Source organism: Scyliorhinus canicula, chromosome 13 (assembly GCF_902713615.1).
Source record: "Scyliorhinus canicula chromosome 13, sScyCan1.1, whole genome shotgun sequence".
Taxonomy (NCBI): Eukaryota; Metazoa; Chordata; class Chondrichthyes; order Carcharhiniformes; family Scyliorhinidae; genus Scyliorhinus; species Scyliorhinus canicula.
In genome coordinates this window covers 9,571,908-9,580,793 of record NC_052158.1, presented here as the reverse complement: position 1 = coordinate 9,580,793, position 8,886 = coordinate 9,571,908, and positions in this window count along the sequence as shown.

The window sequence follows — 8,886 nt, the reverse complement described above, 5'->3', positions numbered from 1 at the left end:
AGACAGCACCCAGTCATATTGTAAAAGACAGCACTCAGTCACACTGTAACAGACAGCACCCAGTCACACTGTAACAGACAGCACTCAGTCACACTGTAACAGACAGCACCCAGTCACACTGTATCAGACAGAACCCAGTCACACTGTAACAGACAGCATCCAGTCATATTGTAAAAGACAGCACCCAGTCACACTGTAACAGACAGCACCCAGTCACACTGTAAGAGGCAGCATCCAGTCACACTGTAACAGACAGCACCCAGTCACATTGTGAAATACAGCACTCAATCACACTAACAGACAGCACAGTCACACTGTATCAGACAGCACCCAGTCACATTGTAAAATATAGCACTCAGTCACACTAACAGACAGCACACAGTCACATTGTAAGAGACAGCACTCAGTCACATTGTAACAGACAACATCCAGTCTCGCTGCATCAGACAGCACCCAGTCACACTGTAACAGGCAGCATCCAGTCACACTGTATCAGACAGCACCCAGCGACACTGTAACAGACAGCACCCAGTCACACTGTAACAGACAGCATCCAGTCACATTGTAACAGACAGCATCCAGTCACACTGTAACAGGCAGCATCCTGTCACACTGTAACAGGCAGCATCCAGTCACATTGTAACAGACAGCACCCAGTCACACTGTAACAGACAGCATCCAGTCACACTGTATCAAACAGCACACAGTCACACTGTAACAGGCAGCACCCAGTCATGCTGTATCAGACAGCACCCAGTCACACTGCATCAGACAGCACTCAGTCGCACTGTAGCATACAGCACCCAGTCATACTGTAGCAGACAGCACCCAGTCAGTCTGTACCAGACAGCACCCAGTCACACTGTAACAGGCAGTGCCCAGTCAGTCTGTATCAGACAGCACCCAGTTACACTGTAACAGGCAGCATCCAGTCACACTGTATCAGACAGCACCCAGTCACACTGTAACAGACAGCACCCAGTCACACTGTAACAGACAGCACCCAGTCACATTGTAACAGACAGCACTCAGTCACATTGTAACAGACAACATCCAGTCACACTGTAACAGACAGCACCCAGTCACACTGTAACAGGCAGCATCCAGCCACACTGTATCAGACAGCATCCAGTCACACTGTATCAGACAGAACCCAGTCACACTGTAACAGGCAGCATCCAGTCACACTGCAACAGACAGCATCCAGTCACATTGTAACAGACAGCATCCAGTCACACTGTAACAGACAGAACCCAGTCACACTGTAGCAGGCAGCATCCAGTCACACTGCAACAGACAGCATCCAGTCACGTTGTAACAGACAGCTCCCAGTCACATTGTAACAGACAGCGCCCAGTCAGTGTGTATCAGACAGCACCCAGTTACACTGTAACAGGCAACATCCAGTCACACTGTATCAGACAGCACCCAGTCACACTGTAACAGACAGCATCCAGTCACACTGTAACAGACAGTACCCAGTCATATTGTAAAAGACAGCACCCAGTCACACTGTAACAGGCAGCATCCAGTCACACTGTAACAGACAGCACCCAGTCACATTGTGAAATACAGCACTCAATCACACTACCAGACAGCACAGTCACATTGTAACAGACAGCACCCAGTCACACTGTATCAGACAGCACCCAGTCACATTGTAAATATAGCACTCAGTCACACTGTAACAGACAGCACACAGTCACATTGTAAGAGACAGCACTCAGTCACATTGTAACAGACAACATCCAGTCTCGCTGCATCAGACAGCACCCAGTCACACTGTAACAGGCAGCATCCAGTCACACTGTATCAGACAGCACCCAGCGACACTGTAACAGACAGCACCCAGTCACACTGTAACAGACAGCATCCAGTCACATTGTAACAGACAGCACCCAGTCACACTGTAACAGGCAGCATCCTGTCACACTGTAACAGGCAGCATCCAGTCACATTGTAACAGACAGCACCCAGTCACACTGTAACAGACAGCATCCAGTCACACTGTATCAAACAGCACACAGTCACACTGTAACAGGCAGCATCCAGTCACGCTGTATCAGACAGCACCCAGTCACACTGCATCAGACAGCACTCAGTCGCACTGTAGCATACAGCACCCAGTCATACTGTAGCAGACAGCACCCAGTCAGTCTGTACCAGACAGCACCCAGTCACACTGTAACAGGCAGCGCCCAGTCAGTCTGTATCAGACAGCACCCAGTTACACTGTAACAGGCAGCATCCAGTCACACTGTACCAGACAGCACCCAGTCACACTGTACCAGACAGCACCCAGTCACATTGTAACAGACAGCACCCAGTGATATTGTAAAAGGCAGCACTCAGTCACACTGTAACAGACAGCACTCAGTCACACTGTAACAGACAGCACTCAGTCACACTGTAAAATACAGCACTCAGTCACACTGTAACAGACAGCACTCAGTTACATTGTGACAGACAGCTTCCAGTCACATTGTAACAGACAGCGCCCAGTCAGTCTGTATCAGACAGCACCCAGTTACACTGTAACAGGCAGCATCCAGTCACACTGTATCAGACAGCACCCAGTCACACTGTAACAGACAGCATCCAGTCACACTGTAACAGACAGCACCCAGTCACATTGTAACAGACAGCACTCAGTCACATTGTAACAGACAACATCCAGTCACACTGTAACAGACAGCATCCAGTCACACTGTAACAGGCAGCATCCAGTCACACTGTATCAGACAGCATCCAGTCACACTGTATCAGACAGCACCCAGTCACACTGTAACAGACAGAACCCAGTCACACTGTAACAGGCAGCATCCAGTCACACTGCAACAGACAGCATCCAGTCACATTGTAACAGACAGCATCCAGTCACACTGTAACAGACAGAACCCAGTCACACTGTAGCAGGCAGCATCCAGTCACACTGCAACAGACAGCATCCAGTCACATTGTAACAGACAGCTCCCAGTCACATTGTAACAGACAGCGCCCAGTCAGTCTGTATCAGACAGCACCCAGTTACACTGTAACAGGCAGCATCCAGTCACACTGTATCAGACAGCACCCAGTCACACTGTAACAGACAGCATCCAGTCACACTGTAACAGACAGCATCCAGTCACACTGTAACAGACAGCACCCAGTCACATTGTAACAGATAGCACTCAGTCACATTGTAACAGACAACATCCAGTCACACTGTAACAGGCAGCATCCAGTCACACTGTAACAAGCAGCATCCAGTCACGCTGTATCAGACAGCATCCAGTCACACTGTATCAGACAGCACCCAGTCACACTGTAACAGACAGAACCCAGTCACATTGTAACAGGCAGCATCCAGTCACACTGCAACAGACAGCATCCAGTCACATTGTAACTGACAGCATCCAGTCACACTGTAACAGACAGTACCCAGTCACACTGTAACAGACAGTACCCAGTCACACTGTAACAGGCAGCATCCAGTCACATTGTAACAGACAGCATCCAGTCACACTGTAACAGACAGCATCCAGTCACACTGTAACAGACAGCACTCAGTCACACTGTAACAGACAGCACCCAGTCACACTGTAGCATACATCACCCAGTCACACTGTAGCATACAGCACCCAGTCACACTGTAGCATACAGCACCCAGTCACACTGTATCAGACAGCACCCAGCCAGACTATAGCAGACAGCATCCTGTCACACCGTAGCAGGTAGCACCCAGTCAGACTGTAGCATATAGCACTCAGTCACACTGTAGCAGACAACACCCAGTCAGACTGTAGCATATAGCACTCAGTCAGACTGTAACAGTCAGCACCCAGTCAGACTGTAGCAGACAACACCCAGTCAGGCTGTAACAGACAGCACCCAGTCAGACTGTATCAGACAGCACCCAGTCAGTCTGTAACATACAGCACCCAGTCAGACTGTAGCAGACAGAACCCAGTCACACCAAAGCAGGTAGCACCCAGCCAGACTATAGCATACAACTCCCAGTCAGACTGTAGTCACTGAAGTAATTGCCCCTGCCTCTGCAGTACAGCTATCTGTGGATATTTGAACTAAACATTTTTTAAATCCCTGAGTAGTTGGGTCTTTACTTGAAATTTACTGGCAATTTCAGGATTGATCTGGAAGTGATTTGTTTAATGTGGCTTGGGGAACTCTGGTCAATAGCACTCTAAGCAGCAGCGTGTTTAGGTTTGAGGTTCTTGCTGTTATACATTGGAGATATTGACATTGCTGAGTCATCAGAACAACGTGTATCATGTGGCCCCTTTATGAATGATGGAGTGTAAGATGGCAGAATGTTAAATCCTATGGAAGGGGATGTAAAATGAAATAATAAAGGTGATTTTGTACCCAATGCTTGTGATTCAATTATTCACGTGTAAGATCTGTACCATATCTGAGTGACATTCACTTTCTTTAGCGACAGAGTTTGTATAAATCGCTTCATGAGAATTCCAGCAGCAAACAACTGAGACTGGGGTGAAGTTGGACAATGTTAGAAATGTGGTAATAGATGCACATCATTTTCCATTTCCCCCCATTATTTTCGAGTGGAATTAAATATGGGTGCAGACTGGAAAGGGAGAGGGGCAAACTGAAATTCTTTATCCTCCTCCAGTCTGTCCACAGGTAGCTGTGTTTATGAGTACCTTTCAGACTGTGGCGTGTTCCCCCAATGCTCAGTTTGTGTGCTCTAATTGTGGAAGTAACTGGTAGCAGACTCTCTTTATGATGAATTGAAAAGGTTTGTTTATTTCACCTTCAAACCGGGAGAAAGTGGGTTGTTCGCAATGACACACACACATACATACAGTAAGGACCATTGAAAGAGGGCGTTTCTACAACTATAGATAATAACAGTAAACGAACCACATACACACATACAGATAGAACATGGGAAAAGGGAGTTTCTACAACTATAGATAACAACAGTAAAAGAACCACATACACACATACAGATAGAACATGGGAAAAGGGAGTTTTTACAACTTTGGATAACAACAGTAAAAGAACCACTTACACACATACAGATAGAACATGGGAAAAGGGAGTTTTTACAACTATAGATAACAACAGTAAAAGAATCACTTACACACATATAGATAGAACATGGGAAAAGGGAGTTTTTACAACTATAGATAAGAACAGTAAAAGAACCATTTACACACATACAGATAGAACATGGGAAAAGGGAGTTTCTACAACTATAGATAACAACAGTAAAAGAACCACTTACACACAGACAGATCGAACATGGGAAAAGGGAGCTTTACAACTATAGATAAGAACAGTAAAAGAACTACATGTACATATACAGTAAGGCGACGGAAAGAGGGAGTTTTTACAACTATGGATAACAATAGGAGACGAACCACAAATTAATATTGGTTCATACGATTTCTGGAATCTGGGAAGTTGAAGTCCAGGGGGTGATTCCTTCCAAGCGGAGTTCCTGGTTTGAGACAGCAACACTGAATATCCTTAAAATGAATGTGGTTCATCACAATGGGATTGCTCCATTTAGACTGCTTGGAAGGTGAGGATCAGAGACTTTTAAAATCAGCCAGGTATTGAGGAGTTGAGACACGGGGCGTGAGTCTCCCAAATGGGAACAAAGTCCCACAGCGAGCAGGTTTAGCCACGTATTTCCCGGTGCTTGCTATGCTGATAAACGCGTGACTATACAATGCAACTCGTGTTGAATAAGGGGCCTGAATGAGAAATGTGTGGCCGTTTGGGGCAGTGGGGAACTCCGCTCACCGGAACTCCCCAGTAAAGTGGCGTCCCAATCTCCGATATCCCCAAAACAATCTCCAACCTCCACTCTCCCAGCCCGAACGCAATACTGGAGAGTCTCCAGACCCACTCCAACACCCATGCCGGGCAACCCCGGGCCGATCGCGAGCATGCAAACAGTGCCAGCTTGGCACCTTGGCAATGGCAACCTGGCACCCTGGCATCAGCCAGCTGGCAGCGCCACCTGGGCACCTTGGCAATACCAGGCTGGCATCCAGGTGGTCAAACTATCAGGCTGGCACAGCCTGCCCCTTTACTCTCTGGGTGTAAAACATTTTTCCTCAAATTCCCTCTAAGCCTCCTGCCCCTTACCTTAAATCTATGATTCCTGGTTATTGACCCATCTGGCCTGCTTGAGCCTGTAACACAGGAACAGGAGGAGGCCATTCAGCCCCTTGAGCCTGTAACACAGGAACAGGAGGAGGCCATTCAGCCCCTTGAGCCTGTAACACAGGAACAGGAGGAGGCCATTCAGCCCCTTGAGCCTGTAACATAGGAACAGGAGGAGGCCCATTCAGCCCCTTGAGCCTGTAACACAGGGACAGGAGGAGGCCATTCAGCCCCTTGAGCCTGTAGCACAGGACTCTGTGTGAATATCTGTGTGAATGTGTGTGTATGCATGTGTCTGTGTGAATGTGTGTGTGTGTATGTGTGTGCGTGTGTCTGTGTGAATGTATGTGAGCCTGTGTGAATGTCTGTGTGAATGTGTGTGTGCATCTGTATGTGTGTATCTGTGCGTGTGTGTAAATGTGTGTATGCATCTGTATGTGTGTATCTGTGTGTGTGTGTCTGTGTGTGTGTGTGTGAATGTGTGTATGTCTGTGTGAATGTGTGTGTATCTGTATGTGTGTGTGTGTGTGTGTGTGTGAATGTGTGTATGTCTGTGTGAATGTCTGTGTGAATGTGTGTGTGTATCTGTATGTGTGTATCTGTGTGTGTGTGTCTGTGTGTGTGTGTGAAATTGTGTATGTCTGTGTGAATGTGTGTGTATCTGTATGTGCGTATCTGTGTGTCTGACTGTGTGTGTGTACCTGTGTGTGTGTGAATGTGTGTGTGCCTGTGCGAATATCTGTGTGAATGTATGTGTGCCTGTGCGAATATCTGTGTGAATATATGTGTGTGTGTATCTGTGCGTGTGTGAATGTGTGTGTGCCTGTGCGAATGTCTGTGTGTATGTGTATGTGTGTATCTGTGGGGGTGTGTGAATGTGTGCGTGCCTGTGTGAATGTCTGTGTGAATGTGTGTATCTGTGTGTGTGTGTGTGCGTGTGTGAATGTCTGTATGAATATGTGTGTGTACCTGTGTGCGTGTGTGTGCCTGTGTGAATGTCTGTGTGAATGTGTGTGTGTGTCTGTGTGTACCTGTGTGCGTGTGTGTGTGTACCTGTGTGCATGTGTGTGTGTGTCTGTGTGAATGTCTGTGTGAATGTGTGTGTGTGTGTGTGAATGTCTGTGTGAATGTGCGCATGTGTGTGTGTTTATGTGAATATGTGTGTGAATGTGTGTGTGTGTGCGTGTGTGAATGTGTGCGTGTGTGTGAATGTCTGTGTGAATATGTGTGTGTCTCTGTGTGTGTGTGCGTGTGTGAATGTGTGCGTGTGTGTGAATGTCTGTGTGAATATGTGTGTGTCTCTGTGTGTGTGTGCGTGTGTGAATGTGTGCGTGTGTGTGAATGTCTGTGAATATGTGTGTGTCTCTGTGTGTCTGTGTGTGTGTGTGGCCCTGATCCTGAGAGACTGGGGCTGGGATTCTCTGACCCGATCACCTAACTCTCTTCTCAAGTTTAAACTCAGCGTGTCTGTCCCACAGAGATGCTCCAAACCACTGCCAATCCCAATCACTTCACTCAACTTGGAAACTCATCTGCCCAACTCTTTATGGGTGAGGTGAAAAAAAAAAAAAAAATGAAAATCGCTTTATTGTCACAAGTAGGCTTCAATGAAGTTACTGTGAAAAGCCCCTAGTCGCTACATTCCAGCGCCTGTTCGGGGAGGCTGGTATAGGAATTGAACCGTGCTGCTGGCCTGCCTTGGTCTGCTTTCAAAGCCAGCGATTTAGCCCACTGTGCTAAACCAGCCCCTGCCAACAGTTTTCCCTTTCAGATCCCAGATCCGATATCAGTGTGTTACCCCATTCTATCTATTTGGGCCATTTCTTGTTTTGCGATGCTCCGCCCCTTCCAAAGCGACGCCCCGCCACGTACCGACAGCCTGAGGGCCTCCCCCGATGCTCCGCCCCACCCGATGCTCCGCCCCCCGATGCTCCGCCCCTTCCAAAGCGACGCCCCGCCACATACCGACAGCCTGAGCCCCCCCGATGCTCCGCCCCCCCGATGCTCCGCCCCCCCGATGCTCCGCCCCCTCCAAAGCGACGCCCCGCCACGTACCGACAGCCTGAGCCCCCCCCCGATGCTCCGCCCCCCCCGATGCTCCGCCCCCCCCGATGCTCCGCCCCCCCCCCCCCCCCCCCGATGCTCCGCCCCCTCCCAAAGCGACTCCCCGCCACGTACCAACAGCCTGAGGCCCGTCCCCCCCCCCCCCCCCCCCCCCCCCGGACCGGCCGAGTTCCCGATAGCGTGGGTCTCTCATGGTCTCACCCATCGGGAACTCGGTGTGGAGGCTGTGGACTCAGTCCAGCGCCGCCACAGTTGGGGGAGGGTCGATCCGCGGGCAGGGGGGACTTTATTTTGGGGGTGGGGCACATTGGGGGGGGGGGTGGGCTGGGCCATGCAAGCCGGCCAAAGGAGGGGGCACTATTTAGCGGGCCGGGTCCACGAACGGTCTCCGCCATGTAGCACAGCACAGCCGCCGCCGTGCGCATGCGTAGCCACGCACCCGACAATTCTCCAGGGCGCATCGGCAGCTGGAGCCGGGTGCTCAGGATTCAAGTGGGTGGACGAAAGTACAGGCATCCAACCAGTAAATTGGGCCATAAACCGTGCCCCCACGGAAGAGGCCCGCCCGCAGATCGGTGAGCCCTGAACGTGGGCCAGGCCATCATGGGGGCCCCCCCCCTGGGGTCGGATCCACCCGCGCTGACCCGAAGATCACCCGGCGACGTACCTACCAGGTCC